We start from the raw sequence: 24,347 nt of genomic DNA on the forward strand, positions 1-24,347 counted from the left end.
TTGTTGAAGTGTGGTTTTTTAGCACAATGAACTTCTAGAAAAATGTCCTTACCATGAACTTAACTGTTTCTGAGGCCTGTTCTTAAAGCACAATCAACTGCTAGAAAAAAATGCCCTCGCCATGCTATTAAGTATTGTAAAGTGTTTTCTTCCTACAACATGCATTTCAGTATTTTGAGTTGGAAAAAAAATTTCTTGCGGTGTAATACAGTTAAGTAGAAATCTTGCCCTCCGCCACCATTTCTTCCTGGGACTCTTCGACTCCGCGGTAGACCCCGAAATCTTACAGTTCGCTCCCTTAGCGCGGTCCTGGCCTATTATCTCCCATTTGACCCGATAGCCGGATGTCTTCGGCACGCAGCATCAGTCCACCCTGCTTGATCTTTTATGTCGCGACATAAATGTAGGTGGCGCCTCCATTTGTCTCCCCTGATTTGTTTGCCGACGCGCAACCGCAACTCACTGTCGCCAGGTGGCAGGCGGAAACATTGCCGCCGCCAGCTTCCGGCCTCGTCAGATGAGAGACAATCCTGTCCTCTTTTCCCTGTTTCTGTCTTTTTCTGTCCATCAGGCTGAAGCCAGACCGGATAATTTCACGACTTGACCACCGTGGACAAGAAGCTGGCTGAGTTACAGCTCACCCTAGAAAAATTTCGATTCAGCTCAAAATGTCGAGAACAAGAACAGGGGTGGATTAACTTTAATTGTGGGTAAACCCGAATTTTTCGAAGTCAGCATATCTTTGAAAATCAAATGAGGAGAGCTGAATGGCATAAAATTATTTACTCGATGATTGACCTGTTAAGCACAAAATTGATCGAAACTTCGATATTTTGCTAACTCTCAAAAATGTGTTGTTAACACCGGAAATGGAGATGACCTGAGCAGGGTATCAACAAAAGAGACAGAGATCATGAGTCAAACACATTATTAGTATGAACCTGCTGCTTTGCCTACCCGCAACAAAGACAATCTTTACTAAAACAATGTTGCAGAAAAGTTCACATATGACTGATACAAAAAGACAAACCACACGTATGTGTTTCGATGTAAATACAGAATCAACTTGGTCTGATGAATTTCCCCACCCGAAGACTTCTAGTACAACATCCCAGCTACATTTTCACATTTTCACTTTATTCTAAGGCCTTGAAGGCATAAACGTATCCACGTACAGACCTCCTTCTACGCATCCTCATTTTTTTTTAAAGCTAATCATTAAAAAAAATTCCATCCTGATAGTCTTCAGGCTTGGGTGGCTAATCCCGTGGTTTCCTTCAGAGGTTTAAGTAATGATTTTTTTTAAACTTAAAAAATAAAGGCTCATATTGTATGTTTGCTGCTCTGTGGTTTTTTTCAGATTGCGGATCGATGATCTAATTTGTTTATCTCTCCACGGAATCTCGACTAATTTCGAAACCCATTACAAGCTGGACTTACTTCGTCCGGTTCATGGAGGCTTCAACAATAATGTTTACCATTATTTCGCATGTTATTCTTTTGAAAATTGCGCAGTCGTATATGAATACGCACACGAAGACGTCCACGAGAATAGGAATCGTCTACAGAGATGTCCTTCACCTGTTGTAGACCACAAGCTTGCTACTTAGGGACATTTATTGTTCACACTTCAAAAGAATGCTTGTGATCTTTGAGGTCATAAAACAATAAAATGAAAGATCAAAAATATTTTCCTTATTTTTTCTCTCTACTTTCTTCTTTCTCTCGCATTGTATGTGTTTTCATTTTATTGCATAAATAACAATATTATTATTTTTTATCGTATTATACACTGAGTAACCTAGGTATAACCCACCAAACGACCCGCCTTTGAACTGTGTGCAAGGTAAAATTGTGACCCTAGACCCTCAGTACATAAACAGCTTTGATTCCCCTCCAATAAATATAAATTGTATTAGTCTCCTTTCCCTTCTATCCCCTTTCTCTTCCCCGAATAGACTTTTGAAGAAACGTGTGGCTAATGTCTTGTAAGAGGAGCATTTATTTGGGAAATCACATGTGTGTATGTTAGTCTGCTGCAAGGTAAGCGGCAGCATGCAACTGTTTAGAGATGGTGACATTTCCTCTCCAGGGATGCCCCCGGCTGCTCACAAACGCGGAAAGATGGACTGAGAGAGGAAAACAGGTCCCTTCCTTCTCTTTTGTGTGTTTTGCATTGTCAGTAACAACTTGGACGGCTTGGTTACATACGTAGTTCCTGTGATCAAAGCAGGCAGCAAGAGGAAAAGGTATTAGGGGATCAAAGAACTAAGAGAATATAGTCAAGGAAGATTTAGAGACCCTGGAACAAAGCTTCAACAGGTATTTTCAAAGGAGACCCTTTATGGATGGTGATTGAAAGGTGAAAAAAGATAAAATTTTCGACTGTCACTGCTCATGGAAAATTAGATGAAATGTTTGACAGTTCTGAAATCTTGTTAAACTGTATAAATGTTTTACCTAATTTATTTTACCTGGGGCACCGCATATGCAATTTTATTTTCAAAAAATACACATGTTCATCATGGTATGTTTATAGTATAGTAATGTATAATATATATGTTTGAAGAATACATCCTCATTTGAAAATCATACGGATAATATATTCATGGACTCCTTTACTTACTCTCATCATAAGCATCTTTAGATGTTCACATACCCAACATGCTCTGGTATTTAAAACTTAGGGCTGTTCATTAATGAAAGGCACTCTAGTCCTGGACACATTGCTGCTTTAAAGAGGTTAACATTTAAAATGCAGTTTTAATTAGAAGTTTTCTTTAATCAATTGCAATTTAGAAAAAAACATCAACGTCAGGTCTCACAAGGCACCAACCTACACAACTCTACATCAACATTGACAAGTAATCAAGTGCAGTTTTTTGTTTTTCTCCCTGAAGCTAGACAAATGGGTAATGTCGAGCTGAGCTCCCTACACTTGTTTGCTAGAACTGTTGGTTAATGCAACAGGAAGGGAACAAAAAAGCTTACTGTTTGGACGTGGGTGTCTTTTTTTTTTCTTTTCTTTACTTTAAATGTCCGGTTGCTCTCTTCCAAAAGACCTTTGATCCTTTTCCATCAACAAACAAGTTTCTTTTCACTTAAAAACAAGCCTTTCTTTCACTAAAAAATTGCAGTGGCTGAAGTTCTGGTTGTTTGCATGATGGGCACTCTCGATATGAAAACGGGAAGAGAGAAAACATGACCTGAATATTGCTGGGTTGAGTCATTCTGACAACATTTAATACTTACAGCTTTTTGGTACTCTTCAGGTCTCAAATTTCCATGAAAAATTCTATCGCTAAGAGCGAAAAGTAAAATAACAACGATAAATATTTTTGTTGTGTATGGTGAAAACTCAAATGTTTGACATTTCTTGCAGAAAGTTTTGAAATTTTTAATTTGAAAATCAAAAGTTATTATTCACATGAAACTTTCTCTTTGATATATACATGTACCTTCAATAGGCGCGCGTGTACACACACACTACATAGACATGCAAACATGTACCCACGTGTTCTTTCTCTGTTTGTCTGCCCTAAAAGGCTTTCAGGAGGTATAAAACTCTGATGTACCCTGCCGTTCCGCTTTAAAAGAGATGAAGTGCAGAACCTCAGTGTATTATTTTATGCATATAGCGTTGTGTTGTATAGTTATAATAATAACAAATTAATAATTCATACACCGCCTTTCCCACGCCAATAAAAGTGTTGTCATAAAATCTCACACAACCACAGTAACAAAAGGATGACATGCTTAAAATAATCAATATTATTCTTTCTCTCCCTTCGTCCCTCTCTCCCTCCCTCTCTCTCTCACACACACAACAGACAGGAGGAAACCGGACTACCCGCCAGTCAACTGAGATATATATTGTCGTATCCTGTGTGTAGATGCATGGATCAGTGCCACTGACACCTGACACTCACTGTCATACTAGTGTCAATAATCGTCGCATATGTAAAAAGCCTGTAAGGTGTATGTGGGCCATGCGACACAGATGAATAAAAAAAATAGAAGCAAGAACAGAAAAACAAAAGCAGAGAAATCTCGTGAAAATATCTCCGGGTTTTTGCAGTACATTTCATTCTCACAACATTTTTAACTACGTCGTAACTAACGAATTTTTTTACTCCATTTATCTCTCTATCTCACTCTGCCTGACATCAATCTGCGCAGTTCACGGCCCATCATCTAAAGAACTCTTTACATCATGGGATTGGTTCATGACCATGTCACGTGATTCCAACATCCCTCTTTAGTCAAGATGCTTCACAAATATGTCTCAGCTGCGTATGCTTGCCAGCACCCGCCATGTTATAAAGAACTGTCTGTCTCGACCCTCCTGTAACCCCAAGACCTTTATCCCTATTATCTGCTTAGGTTTCTTACATTTCTCTGAATGAGCTTATCTCAAAAGCAGAAGATGAGTCCACTGATTATACTTGAACCATGACAATAAAATTCTTTTTCACTTCACAAATAATTATTTGTAGTCAGACAGTGGAACCTCGGTTAACGAACTTAATAAAGCTAAAAGTTCGTTATAAACAATGTTTTCCATAAGCCCAGCCCTGCTGATCGCTATAGAAAGTTACAGGCACTTACATTGAGAACCATTGAAAATGCCGTTTTGACCTGGGTGGACTATTCCCCTCCATGATGTACTTTGAGTAAAGGAAAAAACAGTGTCTGTTGGTTCTGACTTTTTGTAAGGTAATACGACATCACACATCCGACAGATGCCACCTTCAGAAATCATTTCCTTTTTCAATTGCCGCTTCTTGTCATGCTATTATTGTACTTACAGGTAAGGAAACCGATCGTAACTGTGTCTCGAGTGCGAATGATGACATGCTGGTCGGTCACGCACGTGGCTGTTCGTTATCCGAAATTTTGTTCGCTATAGACAAACTTTTAACGAATTGTTCGTTAACCGAAAAATTCGCTATCCGAGGCGTTCGCTAACCGAGGTTCCACTGTAATCATCAAAATTCACCAAAATCAGTGGTAAAATAGTTACCAGGTACAATTGACTAAATATTTCAACATTCATGCAAAAGTTATCAAAGCCAACTCGATAATGTTAGTCAAAAGTCAATACCTCGGGAAATAGTTGTTTATATTTATGGGAATTCGTCGTTTCTGTATTGTGATTTAGGTTAGTTCATGTACCTAAAGGTCGACTGCGTGCTTACCTTCTCGGCTTCGATAATTCTCGTCTGCTCCTTTTATTCACTTTTCTGTATCTCTCTAATGTCTTGCAGCAATACAAATGCCCGAGTAAAGCTTCTAGTGTTGAATCTTTTATGAAGTCATGTTGTGACAAAACCTTTTTGAGTTTACTTCTCTGAAATGGCTTTTCTCTGCATTAACCATACTTCATCATCAATGTGATGGACACTTTTGATGTGGAAGGCGTAGCAAGCTTCCCAGTGGGATAGGATACTGTGCTATATAAAATCGCTTTAATAATTATTATATTATTACATATATATATATATGTTGGTAAAATCGGTTCTACGGATGCGTTCAAAGTTAGATATAGCACAAAGAGGTGTAAGAAATACGAAAAAGTTAAAGATCCACCAGTGCAGAATTAATACATATTTTTTTTTCTGAATCACAAAAGCCTTTTCATTTGCACCCAGAAGCAAGTGTGTGAGTTCCTAGGTTTTCCTCTTATTGCGTGGTGCATCCTGGCCTGAAGCAGGGTGGTATTCATGGTAACCTTTTGGATATGACTGACCTCCTTTAGAGGAGTCTTTTGATTTAAGCACCTCGTTAACATCCTCCCAACGTGTTTACCGTCTGATGACGAAGCTCAAAAGGTATTTAAGGAGTGGCCATCCGTACCACGTGAACCGACGAGTTCAGCTTCTACCCAGTGTGTGTGGGAGACAAAGAGACTCATAGAGAGGCAATACACAGAACCTATTTGCTAAAAGCAAAGGTTAAACTAGAAGCAACAGGAGTCATAACATTTCGTTTGAAATAGCCGTCCTTGCTTAGTTCAAAGCACAGAGAAGAAAAAATGTTCCATGAAAGCATCAATTCAGGAGTGGATGAATGAGGGGTCATGAGTATAAAACTCCGTTTCACGTACATTTGTTCACAAAGACATGTTTTCTGTATTAAAACTGACTGCGTGCTGATTACCTGCTACATTGATACATCACGAAGTAAGTAAAGAATGCTCCTTGGGTAATAATGCCATTCCATTGGAACCAAACAAAATAGTCACTACCAAGGTAAACTGCAAATGTTGCGAAGACATTCTCTTACCTGGACCATGGAAACGAGTTGTCTCGATTTGATCAATACCAAGCGAAGACGATGTAAAACGAAGCATCAGATGATACGGAGAAGGAACATTGTCTTGCCATCATCACACGGCAGCTTCGCCGAAAACACCATTGACAACAACAACAGCAACTGCAGGGGCAACTGCAACAGTAGCGTCGGCGCCGATGGCGACTGATGTAAATCATCAGGACCGAACAGGTGTTATTAATGACAACAGAACGTCCAAGAAACCGAGGGCTGCACTTCAGCTCTTGGCCGATGATCAAAGCGGTTCACTCAGTTCTCAGTCAGTGGTCGATGGGAGGGTGGGATGGGAGGGGTTAATGAATGATATTGGTCCCTTCCCCTTGCCGCACTTCGTGTCAGTCAGAACCAACCGTTATGAGTTGGACTGCAAGCACTTCGATAAAATAAAAGTATATTCATGAGCCACTAGGTATACAATGTTGGGATAGTCGCAAGGTGACGAGAAAAGCAGAGTTTGCAGAAACACTTTTTGACAGAACAGGTATATTCCTGCAGCCAGTCCATCAGCAAGAGTTATATAGCAACTTTTTTTCTTTAGTTCTTGTATTTGATCACGAGACGTACTCAAAGTTCAAAGATCAAAGTGCATACACATGGAAGCCTAAAGGTTATTAAAGCTCCTCGTCATACAAATGAGCATCCCACTAGGAACACATGTTCACGGTATTCGTCTCATTAGATTCCTGGGCGACAAGTTGAGAACACATGTAACCCCTCGTGAAGACGATCCGCCCGAGATGCTGGAGGTAAAGGTAGCTCGGTGCTACTCAGAGAGGCTAGGTCCGTGATGCTGACTTCATTTTTTTTCTCTCTCTCTCTTGGCCTAGGACAAAGGCCAAACGGATTCCATGGAGGCGAACCGCGGCCCCAGCTGTGGTGACAGAATCAATACGATTTGTGTCGAATCCATCTGTCACTTGCGCATAGCCACGACGAAAATTCCTCGGTGCGCTTGCGCGGGAAATGTGTTCTCATGTTTCCGCTTCCCTTGGACATCATTATCAGCTCCGCTGTCCCTCGAAACATCCAGTTACGCTCTCGAGTGTGTCACTGCTGTTATCGAGAGAAACTGATCGAGGGCTGAACGGCATGAACTCTGTGAATGTGTGTGTGAACGGTTCAGGTGAACATCTACACCGTGTAATAAGAACCAAATTGTGGAATCTTCTCGTCCTGTTTTTTTCCGGCTTTTAAGTACTTCCTGTTTACTGGAAGCAGTGATGTATGAATCTTATAATGAGAAGTTCAGAATTTGTTTTTAATGAATCCAGGTACATCACCACACCGTTCATCGTCCACTTAACATCACAGTGTCACTGCTGCTGGAAAAAAAACCTGGACGATGGAGTAGCTGGTACAATCACGAGGAGGACGAGGGAAAGTTAGTACCAGTGGTTGCCAAACCCACCAACCAGCTGTTGCTTGGCCACTCCGTTGTTGCTGAGACAAGCTTTCTGCGTGATGCGCGCAGGTCGACCCTGGCGTGAAGTGTGTCTGCAGCTGGCTGCGAGAGATGGAGAGAACGGACAGAGGAGATAAGGGGACCGCAGCCGGAACGGTTGTCTGGTGAGTGGTGCGTGTGTGCAGTGGCGCGCGCGTACCACCGACGGTACTGAGCGTGCGGCAAGGTGCGTGGGGTATGCGTCAAAGGTTGCAAAAGCTTGCAAGCGACCCCTACGACTGCCAGCAGTGAAGAGCAGAGAAGGGCTGACAGAGACGGAGTGAGAGAGAGACTGAGCGAACTTTCTCCAGACAATAGACTTGGGATTGTCTGTCGTCCGCGGCCCCAGTGAACGCCAGCGCGCGCCCCAGCGACAGTCGCTACCTCGCCGGCTGAGTTGGAACTACGGCGTCTACGACATCGGCACCAGCTGCAGCGATGCTTGCGCCAACAGGCACGACACCAGCACAAACAGTCTGCCTGCCACAGGAGGGGGAGAAGGGAACGGTACTGAACGAATAGTCGCCTTTAGTGTCGTCTGCTCAACCTTCGCCATTTTTGTCGACATTCGTGTCTAGTACTTTTAAATACATGTATATTTATAACAGAAGGGAAAATACTTTTTAGAGAGATTTAATATTCTTTGATTATCTTTTAGTCTTGTTCGGCTCCCCGCCTGTATCGCAGCTGTAGCCGCCATTTAAACGACATTTTTATTGAGATATTATGTCTTAAGAGCTCTTCTTACCTATTTAGACACTCATTCAATAAGATGAGGATATTTTTCTTGAAAAGTTCAATATGTCTGCAAAATAACAACCAAATGGTCATCAGACGTCTTTCTTTTAAGATTTTAATTATCAATTCTTTAAATATTAGGAGTTTCTATTTCAAATCAATTCATTAATTTTATCTGTTATAAGGAGATACTAAAAATTTAGGATGAGCAGCCATTTCCAGCCGTTAAAAACCGGTGTAAAAGAAATTTTTAAAAGTGTGGTTGGGTGGGGTAGAGGAGGAGAGAGAAGCAGTGACGTCAGCCGAAGACAACTACGTAGTCTAGGGGAGATAATCACCTATCTTCCTTACCTCCCCTGACGCACCGTGAGCGCGTGGGTTATTAGCTGACTCGGACTTGGCTTTTCTGTCGACAGAGGCGGGATTGCTGCTTACAAAACAAGACTTTAAATGAGCGGAGATAACTCGCCTGTGAGCAAAGCTTTGGTCGGAGGATGTCGGGGAAGATTCCAGCAAAGGGCTTGAAGCGGGGCCTAGGGGAGAAAACTTTGCGTTTGAGATGCCAGTCATTAGGTTTGAAACTTTGCTTCGCATCTCTTGTGAAATAAGGAGTAACCCGAAGGAGTGAACATACTTCCTGCTTTTTGTATCAACTTAGCAAACATTGCCAGCTGGCATCCATGTTGTTTGTCTTTTAACACAACAACATAAAAGTCAAAATAAGTAGCAAAGTTAAAGTTACATATTAGACTGGCGGGAATTACTTAGAATGTCAAGAACAGGAACATTCTTATAGTCAAATGGGTTTAACTTTGATATGCCATATACAACACACAGCTCATTAAACGCATTCATCTGCTTGTTTATTTACACTAACTGTCCATTACAAGATGGCGGTCGGCAAAGTCTCAATAAACCTTGTTTAATTACACCTCAATGGATTCAAATTGTCAGTGGATTTAAACTTTCGTCTAAGATAGTCTGGTTCTGTTGTCAAGGCAATGCTTATGAAGCGGGCTCATGTTTTTTTCTAAATAATTTCAATTGATCAGTTGCCGGTATGTAGACTACAGAAGAGAAACAGCTTGTGTTTACATCTTGCCAGGCACGACGGGAGATTTCTTTCCGATGAATAAATGAGGCCAGCGAACAAATATTGTGATGTTAAAGCTCATTGTACTTTGCACAGCTGCTTTCTTTATGATGAAGACGACTGAGTCCACAAACTACCGGCTTCTAAATGTTGTCGTGTGCAACAACTCTCTCTCTCCATCTCTCTCTCCATCTCTCCAATACACACGCACGCACACCCTCCACCACACACACACATCCTACTAAATGGAATGTTCTCTTAATAGCCATTAGTTCAATCCGAGATGATTACCAATGGGAGGATAATAAATAAAAAGGACATAAAAAAGTAATGAGGTGTCCCTTGGGTGTTCATGAATACCGTTAGCGAATCATTAACAGAACCTAACCAACCTGAGATGTGTGGTGGACATTATGTATGTGCAGTAGCTGAAGCAATCTTTTGTTGCTCGATTCTTCACAGTCCCTTCACACAGCGCGCCTAAGGGTCCTAGGATCGAATCGTGCCTGTGGCAGATACAATTTCCCTTTAATGTAGCAGCTGTTTGTTTTCTCGCCGTGGTATGACTCAAATAATGTATCGGTGTAACAGGAAATATTTTCATAGCATGTTTTTGATAAAGGTGACTGCCATTTCCCATTAACTTGTTCTGGCGAGAGAAAAGGAAAACAAAAAAGAAAAAGTGCTTTTGAACCGGATAAATATAGACCGACCTTTGACCAAGTTTGGCAGTTTTTATTTTACATAACCCTTAGGAAAAAACTTTGCCAAAATTGACCAAACGTTTGTCCGTTAAAGAAGGGTTTCTGGAGTGAGCCAAACATGGAACTCCCAAACCTTATCAGTGATTGCTGTGCCAGTTTTTTTTTCTATAAAGTCAACGTGTCTGCAATGAAAGGTAACCCAAACTAATTTGTCATTTTCAAAAGAAACACAAAAATGTTAAGGACTCGCGCGTGCCGGATGGCAGTGTAGTCGTGACCAGCAGCAAAGACATTAATACTGTTTGTCTATATTGTTCATATTGTAACTGTTCCTGTATCTTATTCGTTGACATTACCTTCACGCCGAAGGTTTATTAGTTTATGAGTTTGGTTTACAATTGTTAAACAGAGATAATATTTTGACCATTTTTGTAGTTATCATCTTTTTCTTCTAAAGTATTACAATGTTCTGAATATTTATAGTCAAAGCTTTAGGTTATTGTAATTTAGGTCAAATGGTGAAAGATTGTCAGTCTATTTTGGTTTCCCTTTACTTTGTTTCTATAAATATACAATGTGAATGGTTTTTACGACAGTTCAAAGCAGTCCAGCTATTCAGGTGGGATTAGATAGTGATTTGTGTTTAAATTAACTTTATATTTAAGACCTCTTTCCTTTCTTATCCTTCCAGGCAGTTTTCATTAAGCTTCAAAAGCCAGTGCTGGATGGAAGTTATCTTCAAAGGATGCTCATGGTATGGGATTGTTATACCTGTGCAATATTTTCCATTTCGTCTTGTTTAGCTGCTCTGTAGCTTCAGGACTGTTAAGCAACAAAGTTTCCAGAAAAAAGACTGAAATTAAGATTGAAACAGAGCTATTGCAGAAATCTGAAAGCGACAATAGTAATCATTAATTATATTTATGAGTGTAAGACAATTAAAACTACCTAGTCAATGGCGTGATCAAACCAAGTGTAAATAATGCAAATGAAGAAATATTGCAAAACTAAGTTTAAAAAATAAAATTTAAAAAAGTCAATGTTTGATTAATATCGAAAAAACTGGGTTAAGCTCCAAAACTGCAGTGGCCCTTTCCTAATGACAAAACAGGAAACAAGATTTGCATCATGGCACTTAACACCAATGAAACGAAAGAAGAAACTGCATGGACGGAAGAACCGTGTACACGGAGGAGAGCTACTGTCAAGGCATTTACAGCTTAAAAATAACACAGCTCGTTACTTTGTCAACAGCCTCCTCCCTACCTCCTCCCTCCATGTCCCTGAAAACTCTGACAGAATCCGCTTCATCATGTCCCTCGCCCTCTACTGTCTTCTTCTAATTGCAGCCATTTGTCTCCATCTTTCTCCAGAAGGCCTTGAACCCAGGCGACCAGCATTGTTAGCATCTTACTGGGTGATTAGGGTCAACTACACATTGGTAGTCAGGACTCCAACTGTCACTTCGTGTAAGTTGGAAACATGACAGCATACGAAGGAGGGAATGAGAAATTTGGAGCATTCTGGAATCACTTCATCACCCAATCAGAAAAAAACACTCGTTTGCGCTAATAAGAAACATTAATGTTCGTGTGCAATTCAAGCAAATCAAACGTTTCTGAGGTCTTCCTGACGAAAATTGATGACAAAGCTGTGTGTTTGTTTGTTCGGGAGCTGAAGGGAGAGAGATTCAGCCCCAAAACGTTTACTTGTAAACAAGGTTTGGGCAAATCCCATGTTTCATGTTGTGAGATGAAGTGACCTCAAAGGTTACTAAAGGGGAAGTCATGAAAATAAGTCAATTGCAATGTACAGAAAGGTCACCAGAGGTGAAATAAGGAAGAGAATGTTTGGTGTTGCTGTTTCTTCACAAGAATGATTTGCTTGCTCCGTGTGCAGTTCATGTATCCTGTCTGAGACTGTTATAAACATGCATGGTTGGAAAACTTATCAGCACCCACGCCTTCTGAGAACCCTTCGTTGAGAGTCAAATGGAGGAATGAGGGCTCAGTAGTCAATAACGGTCAGGTCATGATGCGGAGGACAATAAGGTCAGCCATGAAAGACCATAGGCCAATCGTAGCAGATCATCTCCACCACCCACCCTATCCCCAAGGTATTTCCTTTTTATGACAGCAGTTAACGAAACCTACGAGAACTGAAAGCATTTCAAAATGAGGAACTGAGGTTCTCGGGAATTCTCGTCTGCGTACAACAAAGTCTGCCGCTTGCAATGGCTGCCACAGTAGTGTGGAACCGGTTTTCGCTGCTGGCAAAAGTGTACAATAATTTTTTGTCGTTGTTGCAGCTGAAGACCGGCGGAGACTGGGCCATTTAGAAGCTGCATTCAACCACCGAGGCGTGGAATTAATTCCTTTGAAAGCCGCCTCGGCCTGACATGTCTTTTGTCTGTTTAACTCTTCCAGTGTTGCTTTTGTATTAGGCTGGTACGCCGGGCCTGACACACCAACACCTGGCTCGCCTCGTATGCACGGACAAGCCAGGACCTACGACGAGCATTCTGAAAGTGTTTGGCACACAAACACAAGAAGAAACATTTGCAATTATCAACAAAAGGCAAGCTAATTTGAAAAGGAATCTTGTTGGGGTATTTATCTATGTTCCCTACTTGTAAAAAAGAAATACTCTCGTATTTGTTTTAAAAAACTATGATCCGAGATGGGTTTATTTTAAGCTCACCACGATTCTTGAAGATTATTTCTAGGGTTATTTTTAAATAAAAATAATGTTTAAAATACATCAAACTTATTTTTAAAACTTATTTTTAAAACATAATGGAGCTGGAAGTGACTCTTTCAGAGGACAGAAAAAATATAAGTCCAAACAAACACGCGAGCAACAAGCACACTCAGCAGATCCCCTACCCAAACACTCACACACATTCTGCACTCCTTTTTTATCTTTCTTTCTTTTTTCTTTCTTTTTTTCTTTCTCAAGCATTAAGAAGAATTTTTGCCTTGAAGGACATTCAGTTGGTGTCCCCGGATGAGTTCTTTCCGTCTTTACCCGCGCAATGACCTCACAAGACACTGCTCGTTGCCGCTCCATAAAAATACAGGAACAATCGGCAGGCACCACACCGAAGCCTGTAAAAGGTACTTCTGCTCAGCACAAGACCAGCTGTGACGCACCCACAGCTACAGAAAGCATGGAGCTCAGCTCTGGAAATTATCTCGGTAGTAAAAAAATTCTCTTTCTTCTGTTTTTAATCCTTTCCTTCCTTTCCTCCTTATTTGTGTGTGTTTTACGGAGTATAGGTGGAGGACGGGTGCATGGACGCATTAATTGCTTGCAATGGTAGTTTTTATAATCAGAAAAATAAAAAATGAGCAAATTAACAAGTAAAATTTTTTTACATAAAAATATCTTACTGTTTCTATTTCTTCGATGGAATTTCCTACACACATTGTAAACCAGAGAAAAACCTCTTCCCCAAGGGCTGACCCCAGCTGTTGAGCCGGACACCAAGCCTGCAATGAGAGAGTCACATGACCTGAGTTAGGCAAGATAACTCTGTAAATTGGGGATGAGCTCCCCTGGACGTTCCTTCCCCTCCTCATTCAATACCCTCATGGTTCGAAATTCCGCCGTACGGCAGCACCTCCGGGTTGCCTCTGGTCTCTGAAATCACAACCCCATATCTACAATTATGTGAACCCAGTCTCTACACTCAAACGGAAAAGCCGTTGAGAGGGAAGAACGAACACTTAAGTGAGCAGACAGGACGAGGAAATAAGAGGTTTATCGTAAGCAGGAATTGTGGACGACTACTCAACAAATTGATGTCATTAGAAGTTGCTTGTGCTGTTAGCATGCTCTCCCCTGTAAACTCGGGATACTTATACATTTATAGAGCACACGGGGTCAGCATGAAAGAGAAGGCTCCAAAACGAGATGCAGGAACGAGGGAATGTTGAAGAACTAGGGCTTAAAATAAAATATGTGTTAAAGTAGTTCAATCTTAAAATGCCAGTTTTTGGAATAGGTAGTGCCAATAGTTTTTTAATTCTGGAATAGTGATTTGTTCAAATTTGAAAATGCAGATTCCAGCCAGGTGTTGCGCCATTTGCACTAGCTTGGAGGAGTGAACAGAAGAGGCAAGGGCGACCCATCTACTTAGTTTTGGTCCTCCCGCTCTTTGATCTACGCTAAATTCTTTTTCCTGCCATTGCTCCAAAGCATTGGTGTGGCGAGGTGTGGCGAGGGCCTTCATTCAGCCACACATGCCTGCCGTGGCTTTTGAGAGCTTGCTGACGCGCTGTTGATGATGCCTTTTGAAGGCAGGAGCCCTCTTCCTTTCGCGTAGCACCGGAGCTGGTAATCGAGCAGCAGACAGGCGCATGCGCATGGGTCTGGCCAGAGGCATGTCGGTCTGAGTCGTTGATAAGATGGTCAGAAGGACATTATTCACAGGGCCATGGCCTATGAGGCTAGCTTTAGGTAGCGCATCATTCTTTGACACCCGGAGACCAGGCTGTTGGCCGTGAAAGCGGTCCGTTTTATATCGACCCCCAAAAGTTTTCAGACGGTGCTTTTTGGGGGAGAATGAGGTGTTGTGGATCCTGGTCTTGACCCTGTCGAAACCGTAAAATGCCCGACTCTATGCTCTTGCTGCAGATGCGGCCTTCCCGCTGGCATATCTGCGACCTCGAAAAAGGGGTTGACGAAAGTTTGTTTGCATGAGTGTTATTGAACGGGCCAACGTTTGTTGATCCTCCCAACGAAGCAGGGTGTACAGGGAGTAAGGATGGCAGCTGGACACAGCAAGGAGTCAGAGGGTTAGTCAAGTGCAGCTTCATCTTAAAGCTTATATAAGATCTGGGATTGGACGAATGGAACAATTTCTTAGAAGAGGATTCTCCTGAGGCAGAAACTCTGTGTATATATCATTTACATCTACGTGAGGTTTGAAGCAGACGTTCAAACGAACTGCTGATAACGAAGTAAAGGTTTGAGAAGACTGACGATTATTCCAGAAATACATTGACGACAGATGCGAAACAAAAATTTTGAGGATTCTGAAGGAAGGTAGCTTGGTTTTCAACTGTGTATGGTCCAGGCAAGAAGCGTGTACTAACGAAGTGGAGCGTTGGGTGAACGACCTCGTTACAGAAAAGAAGACAGAAGTTTTATTTTAGGATTCCAAACCTCCGTCAAAATAAAAGAGAAAGCGAGACGATGCACATGAAAGGATGGTAATGATAGAAAGACAGAGAGGGGGGAAAGTATCAAACTGTCCTTCATCAGTTTTCCTATCGTCTTAAGTTCTTTATAATTACAATGCACTAGCATCATTTACTGACTAAATGTACGGATGATCGCCCTTACTCTTTGAGCAAGCCGACATCCAGTTACTTTGACCCTTTCTACGTAAGGCGTATACTATTTAATTAAGAATCCTGTTATAATCCAACCTTCTCATAAGTATTCATTTAAATCTTTCGATTTCTTTTGAAAGTTTTCATGAAACCTGACACACACCACGTCCGGCCTATTACCCAGGATGCACCTCTCTGCAGACGTCTTCCGCAATATTCACAGCCAAATTGTGCAATCCCCAATGGAATTTTTGTCTTCTAGAGCATGCTCAAAACAGTTAAACACAAAAATATTGCGAAATGCACATTTACACAAGGTACTTGACTTGTTTTACGGGTTTCTTCGAACGTAAACATATCGAGTTGTCATGTGTGCCAGTTGTTGGACACCAGTGCATATTTTGCTACAACTTCAAAACATGCAGATGAAGAGAAAGAATACATGCTTTTAAGGTAAAAAAAGATAGTAAATATTGTGCTAGAAATAGAAGTTCTAGTGCACAAACTGCAAAACACAGTTGTTATCGATAATGATTATATAGAAAATGGAGTTGATTACAACACGTATCAGATAATGTTTCCGAAATAACAAACTATGAAATGATATTGCACCCATTATGACCCATGATGATGATGAGGATGAGGAGGATGAGGAGGACGAGGAGGAGGAGGAGGAGGAGGAGAATGATGCATTAAGAATTTACATGAAGTATAATGTAAGCGCCAATAACATTGTCCTGTAATGTAGACGGTCATAACTATTCCCTCCCCACACACTCACCCTGATAACCTTAACTACCCTGCTATCGTCCCCTACCCTAGTCTCCCATTGAAAAATCTCACTTTCCTGCTGCTAACGAAGGGACATGCGGTTGAAGTCTTCTGATCCGCTTTCAAGTTGGGTGACATCACAGTCGTCCATGATTTTCTTTGAAGCACAGATGCCTTCATTTTCGCCATACTCTTTCATAAAAGCACAAGTAGGCTACGGCTTTGAGAAGAAAATATGAGAAGGCAGTGCAATCAAACCTGAAGAATTAAAAATACCAGGACAGAAATGATCTCGATGATTCCAGATCCTCTAACTTCATCAAAACTATAATAATCTGGCCAAGGAATGCAGAAATTCCTCGCAATTTTCTTTGCAGGGGTATACATCCACTATCGACTCGCCGAAGTTTTGTTGATATTGGAAAAAAAAACCCTGGAATAATTCGTTCATGCATACTGAGTATGCCATACTGTTTAAAGTATAAATACCAATCCGTGCCTGTCATTGAACATATCAAGAAATAAAATATTCGCCAAAGATGAGCTGAGCAAATGTTTATTACTACTCTCGCCTTTAGCTTTTTCTTGTTTTAATACTTGTCGTGGTTGCGATGGATTATTAAAATGGAAGCAGGGAAAAATACTTCAAAGGAGTTTTTCTTTATTTGTATTTTTTTATGATTCCGAACCTTTGTGAAGAACCTAAGACCGTGTGGGAGCAATATACACGGCACTGCGTTTCGCCAACAGAGAACTTCGCACATACATAATGCAGAGGAAGAGCTCATCTAGGCTTGAAGCAAAAAAAAAAAAAAAACAATACCAAACGAACAAAAAATGAATCCTGGGAAGGCAGGTTTGGTTACCAAGACGCTCACCTCATTCACTTGCATCGAGAACAAAAACAGGCTTAGAGAATTGGAACATGCAGTCCTGGCCCTTGCGACAAGGGGTAAGCAAGGGAATAAATTGCTCGCAAAAATGAAGGACTTTCATAGCATCAGGAGAATGTCTGACATGATGAAAGTTCTCCGTCAATAAAAGGGATTCCAGAGAATCCCTGAATTCTGAATCACAGGATCAAAGTACATGAAACAGGAACCCTGTATTTAGAGAGTTGAATGATATTCCCTCAGAGAGTCTAATATATACAGGGTAGGCTCAGCACTAGTTTGTAAAAATAATAAATACATAGGAGGTTGTGACCTTTACTTCAGAGAAACTACAGCAGCTACCAAGTTATGAGAAAAGTGGGTTTTCTTCTATTCCCAAAAAGTTCTTGATGAAAGATATGCTCTTTCATCATTTAAAATAGCCTAAATAAAAGTGAATTCCTCGAAAACATATATAATACATTTGTTCCCCTTCTTGGACGATCTTTCAGTTCTGCTAACAAATATGGAAAGTTCCGGAATTCTTAAAACCTACATATTTATCAAGAAATATTGTCTATATAATTTCCATTATGTATATCAACCTGCAATCAGCATTTGTTTAATGTTGCTCAGTGGTTTGTTCAGAATCCGTTCTGCACTGTAAATCAGTCAAAGCAGGAATTTCTGAAAAAAATCTTAGACAAATACATTCCTTCCAAGACAAGCACATTGTTATTAAACTACGAGCTATTAATAAATCAAGGAGTGCATGTCACCAAAACAACAACATCTGGCCACAGGATGTTTATTTATTGTGCAGCGAAAATATTGAACTCTCTCTTAAACATTACTCCTAACAACCTTTCCCATAATGCTAGTCCTTTTTCACACCCTTCCTTTTGCAATATCATGTTACTCTCAGCTCTTGTTCTTGTTATTTGGTTCCTTTTTGTGTTTTCTGTATTTTATTTCATTCTTTGTTTAGTACGGTTGTTTATTTTTTATAGTTCATATGTTATTTGCTTGTTTTCCTGTCCCTTGTATGCTGTCCATGTTTCGTTAAGAGCATACTCCTTAGGAGTGTGAAGATAAGTTTTAGAAATTATTATTTATTATTATAAATTTATTATTATAAATTTATTACTATAAATTTATTATTATAAATTTTAGAAATTATTATTGATGAATGATGGTTTAATTAGCTTTAATATTACTATATAACTGTCTTTAAGTCGTGTTCAAGTCAAAGAATTACAAACTGCAGTGTACTTCTCTGAACATTTCTTCCCCGACTCCAAATCTTTCGCCATTTTGTGCGAATGTTGTCAATCCACAAGTTAACTCGAGTCCAAGTAAACAGTTCTTTGCACCTGTATTTCGCAATATAATATTTACTGCCTGGCCTGTATTAAATACCACTTCTGACATTTCAAAAACTCTCAGCCGCAGGATGTCGGATTCTGTTTACATGTTATTCAGACCAGTTGCAAGTCTGAAGAGCCTGGATACATGAAACATAGACGAGGTGTAGACAGAATAAATGCACCCTTGTAAAGAAAAACACCGTTTATTTTCTCAGGTCTGCATCAAAGGTAATCCGCGATTAACTAACTGACATTTCCAAATACAATTTATGTATTTATACTAGAACTCTGCACAGGACATGTCACAGGGGAATATGAAACTAAAATAAAATGCAGAAAACAGTTTTTGAAAACTTTTTTATGGTAAAAGGTAAAAAACTAATCTTTCTCCTGTCCTAAGGGTTTAAAGTTTTATGTCCTCTATTTTCATGGTAAGCGGGTAAGTGGTTAGCACATTCTTATACAGGACTAAAGGGAAGAAGTCATAAAATCTTCTGTCTACCCCGATCCTACTCCTGTGCAGTCTCTTCGTGGTGGACGAATGGAGAATATCAAAGGGTAGACACCCAAATGTAGACAGCCATGTGTAGACACCCTTGTGTAGACAGCCATGTGGCAATGCAAACAGCGTGTTGCAATGAGTCACTGGCGAACTACAAACAACTTTTTTCTCGCTGAATGAAACTTGATAGCAATTTGTCTGTCTTCAGGAAAGGAGAGAAATAATATAAATGTATCATATAACAACAAACGTCAATAAAAAAATTCCCTGAGAGATATCATTGGTGAGTTTGACTTGTATAACCATTTTCAATTACTTGCCATCCAAGCAGTATTCAAATGTTGGAAAACGTTTTTCAGGATCTGTTTTCAGGTTTCCATCATTGTAAGAATCCCTGGCAATTAAATAGAAATATGATGGCTATCAAACAACTTTTTGACATTTGTTAAGGACCTTCTTAAGCTTGCAAATTGCGGCACACCAAGTTACCCAAACTTGTATATAACTTTGTGTAACCCTTACTGGCCTGTCAAAGAGACCTTGGAGAAGGAGGAGGTGGTGGTGGTGTAAGGGTGCCTTGCTTTTGTTCAAGACCATCTGTCACTAAAGTCCAAATAGTGTATTCACCTGAACAAACCCTATTTTAAAAGTCGTCCAGTAAATGATTCTTCTATCATTTAACCCACATCTGAATTTGAAAAAAAAAACACCAAAAGAACTAAGTGCTGTCCAGAAAGCAAGAAAAGTTTCTAACTAGAAGGGGAGAGAAGAATATTAATTACTCTTGAAAGCAGTTATCTTACAGAGCTTTCAAAAGGGAACTGCCGAGGTTTGCTTGATTCCAAAGTGGACACGGAGGAGTGAAAACCAAAATCGAATCATATAACATTTTATCAAAATATAGGCCTAACGAGTTCTTTCAAAAAGAAGCAAGAGCTTTAATATTTCTTTAACTAATGCAATACACCCTTACGACTTCTGTAACTGTATGGCTGCTTTAAAATGCAACAGCCTAAGAGAAGAGAGATACTGACTAGAAAATTAGGATGATTTTTTAAAGAAATATGTGCAGTTCTCATCAAGTTACTCGTGCTCAAGTTTGCATGATTTGTGAAAGAAAGAATCGAAACAAGTCTGATGACTCCAAAGCCTTCAGCATGAAAATTAATTACCCTACTGCTGTCTTGCTGTCTCCAAGACCTTACAGAAGCTTTCAAGAAGCTCGAGAAATGAAGACTGCTGATGCACATTTTCTCGTCCAAAACCCAATACCAAGCCTGACTGGTGAAAGGTTTTCTTTCTTTTTCAAAAAAAAGATACATTAGGGTTTGAAATGACAGAATGTCAAGCGGCGGTGCAGTGAAAATGAAATCTACTGTCTCTAAACCGTGAGAAGGTCGAAGTGAGGGGATCTGGCCACACCTTTGTTCAGCCGTCTGCCATCGACTGCGAAGAGGGGGAGGGAGATGTCACGGGGCAAGTCCCCCACGTATTCGTGGGGAAATGCTGCTGCCACACACAGCTTTCAGTGCTGCCATCGACAGTCTGTCAAAGCCAGGTCTCAAGCTGGTGGCAAGCTGGTGGCAAGCTTTTGGCAAGCTTGTGACAAGCCAGTGTCAAGCTTGTGGCAAACTGGTGGCAAGTTTGTTGCAAACTGGTGTCGAACTGGTGTCGAGCTGATGGCAAACTGGTGTCGAACTGGTGTCGAGCTGGTGTCGAGCTGATGGCCAGCTGGTATCCAAGTAAGGTAGACTAGTAACCAGAACCCAGCTGCCGTCTCGATGCTCTGTGGAACAAACGTGTGGCGAGCGGAGGCCGAGAGACAAGCCATAGTCTGGAATACAAACCTCGTCTGATATCCATAATTTCGGAAATGTGCCCAAAAATATCACTTACTGTTATTCGTTTTTACAAAATATGTTCTAAAATTTACTGGCAGTGGGCGTTTTGAGTAAAACAATATGTAAAATGGCATGATAGTTCGATGAGCCTTACATGATAATTATCATGTCTGCAGAAACATTAGCTGTACAGTATAAACATTTCAACGATTACTCTTATTATTATTCATATTTCTTCTACCAGTATATCTCTGTGCAGACCTCTCTCACAGAATGTTTGTCTCTTTGTCTACACTGAACTACAGTCAGGCTGCGGCATTACTTATAATCTTCTAACCATTCTGTGGCGACCTAGGGTCATCAAGATAACAGTCTTGGTAACGTCCCAAAGTGATGTGAATAATTGATATTACAGGCGATCAATTTCAATGGAAGGTGTGTGCATGTGTGTGCATGTGTGTGTGCGAGTGCAAATATTTGTTTTTAAAGCCAAAAGTTTAAAATAAACTTATCAATGATCCAATCATCTTGACCACTTAAATCGACTCCCTGACCATCAGGTCCATCGTGTGATATTCTCAGTTTTCATTCGTCAGCAGCAGTACTGTCACACCAGAGCAAAAGTTCCTGATGTTTTAAATTTTTATTTTATTTTATTTCTGGAGCCAGTTCGCACTTCAGTGCCACGCTGAAAGCTTTAGCCGAGGGCGGCATAAAAGAGAGATGCAATGGATCTTGTCACATCTTCCAGCCCCGATTGTCGCAAACTTTTTCTTCTGGTCACTATCTTCTTAAGTATTACACTAAAAGCTTTCCGGAATTTTATTCTTTGTGGTGGAGGGAGCGACATTTAGATACTGCATTTCATACAGCCTGCTGCGTTTTTTTTTTTTTGTTTTTTTTTTTTGGCCACACAATGAGTAATTTTACATTCGATAAATTTTAAAAATAAATTTCATGCTGGTCCCGATTTAAGCTACTTCTTCTTCTTTATCTTCTGCTACTTTTCTTTTCTTCTTCCTCTTCATCCTTTTTTATTCTGTCTTTTCGCTATTGTTCCCTTCACTATTTATGAAAAGAAAGAACAAATAAAGACATAGAAAAGTATGAAATGTTTTGACTGCCTTTAACTGGACAAACACTTCTTGATGACTCGAATCATTTATAATAAAAACCTGGTTTCAGACTTGTACATTCTGAAACTCTTTGTGTCAAAACTGAGATATAGAGACTGTGTTCCTCTCCTTGGATAAACTGCTTGACAAGTTTAATACTGAGGTAGGTCTTTTCAAGAGGGTAGATAATCTGAACCAAAAAACGAAAAGCAGTTATCGTTCTTGTTTGGGGGGGGGGGAATAAATGAGAGAAATAAAATGGAGAGAGAGAGGGTAGGGAGAGAATAGGAAGAAGAGGGGGCTAGCCTTGTTCTTGGAATTCGAAACCTACGCACTCTTCAGCACAGGAAATTAGTTTTTCCGCGTGACACCTTGACCAAATCAGCGGCAAGGATTCAGATAAATGGAAGGTACAGTGCTCTTGTTAAATCCAGCCCTTGCTCGCGGCAAGTGTCTTTCTCTTGCCCCGTGCGGTCGTCATGCTAGTAATGACTTGATGTCTTGAGCTCGGGAGGCGCCTGGCCGAGTGGTTAGTGTACTTGACATTGGACCACAAAGTCAAGGGGTCCAGTCACGAGAGGCGAGAAAATTTCCCGAGTCCTCCTGCTTTTCCTTTGTTTGTTTTTTTCCACGTACACAGACTATAAGATGAAGACGTGCCTACCCCGTCCACCCATAGAACCAGGTGGATGTAAAAATTCTCCTCCTCACGAAAGCCTGAGCTGAGGTAATGAAAACATTAACAGCAAACGTGTTCCTTAAGGGGGACAGGAAGACAGTTCAGGCCTATGGTGCAGCGGCCCTCCGTTTCCGGCATCATCTTCTGCGCATGCGTCTGGCGTTCCTCCCAGTCGTCCTCTGCCGGCGGTGTTTATGCCCTCGAGCGTCGAGCACCCAGTCGTCGAGTCGAGGGTCAGGCGCTCGCACGTCTCCTTCTGTCTTCCCTAAAACTCTCAGCATATCCGGCCTTGGATTGCCTGGCGATTCGACCAGGTAAGTTTTCTACATAAAATGGTTCCGCATCATCTTTGATTTCTAAGGACACAAGCAAATGTTTTAACGGAGGAACAGACGGTACTCTTTACAGAATATTTGCTTAAGTCCGCAACAAAGCTTGTTAATAGAATACATTACCACAACATCACATGTCCAGAAAGGAGGGTTTCTTTGCGACCACCGCATTTTTAAAGAATTGCCAAGTGTTATCGTATGTTCGGGATTTTTCTGTCTGATTAAGAAAGTCTATGAGATTTTAATTAACTTTGTGAATGGCAAATGTTTAAATTTTAAGAATAGGTGAATAGGATTTGTCATTCAGACCAAACCCAGAAAAGTCCATGTAGAATGAAACAGAAACAATTGACTGGCTAACATAAAGCATTGAACTGAACCTCACACCCTGGACCTGGTTCCATCTGTCAAGTCTCCCTAACCAGGACCAAGGGACAAGCTGCACTGTCTTATAAGTCACCATTCAAACAATTTTGTGAACTGGAATATTATTTACAACCATTACGGAGACCAATTGTTTGTATCTGGTGAACCTTTATCTTCACTTTCCACTCACAGTTCTAGACCCACGGCCCTGGACACTGGCATCATGATCATAAAGCGAGTCAGGTTGACTACCGGGGCACAACTGATGGGCACATACCTGACAGAAGAGGTAAGATGAGGAACTATCTCTCTGAAGTTCTGCTAAAAATAAGACATTGAGCGCAATATAATTGCCTCTATATAATGTTCTAGAATTGTTTACCATCCTTTCTGCTTCCTTTGTACATTCCCCCAGCTTTCAAAAATAAAGATGTATGCCTTTTCTCCTTGTGGTAATAACACATCTCATCTAATGATGTCTTTCTTGTTCGTCATTAATGTTCTTCATTCTTTCTCTCAATGTTACTTTGTGGCATTAGACCCTCTCTAATTTTCTGTGCCTCTTTCTCTCCCATTCTCATTTTTCTTTCTTTCTCCCCTCTCTCTCTCAATAGCACGAGAGCATGCATCTCCAATTTCCGAAACGTTAAAAAAGTTTACTTTTCCTTCTGTTCGGCACATTAGTGTTCGCATCCCGACTGACCAATTAATGTTTAGTGGGAGGAACGTGGACAAATATTAAAAACAATGAATAGGAAATTTCTTTATGGGAGCTATTACAAAGTGAACTTTGAAGACCTGAAAGAAAGGCAATTTTTCGAATCAGTGGCCTGAGCTATGCGCAATGAAGTTGT

The 24,347-nt window shown here is 40.6% G+C and overlaps 1 protein-coding gene across 2 annotated transcripts in view; it reads right to left on the bottom strand.

Annotated features, from left to right (window-relative positions):
- LOC112564325 (prolactin-releasing peptide receptor-like) overlaps positions 1 to 24,347 on the bottom strand; it is a 117,944-nt gene that overhangs the window by 14,708 nt on the left and 78,889 nt on the right. The window contains exon 1 of one of the 2 annotated variants that reach the window (XM_025239051.1): positions 6,286 to 8,322. The exons of the other annotated variant lie outside the window; for it this stretch is intronic. The gene's annotated coding sequence lies outside the window, so the exon portion shown is untranslated. Of the gene's footprint in view, positions 1 to 6,285; positions 8,323 to 24,347 lie in introns of those variants that run through there. 2 annotated transcript variants of the gene reach the window in all.

Source organism: Pomacea canaliculata, linkage group LG5, assembly GCF_003073045.1.
Source record: "Pomacea canaliculata isolate SZHN2017 linkage group LG5, ASM307304v1, whole genome shotgun sequence".
Taxonomy (NCBI): Eukaryota; Metazoa; Mollusca; class Gastropoda; order Architaenioglossa; family Ampullariidae; genus Pomacea; species Pomacea canaliculata.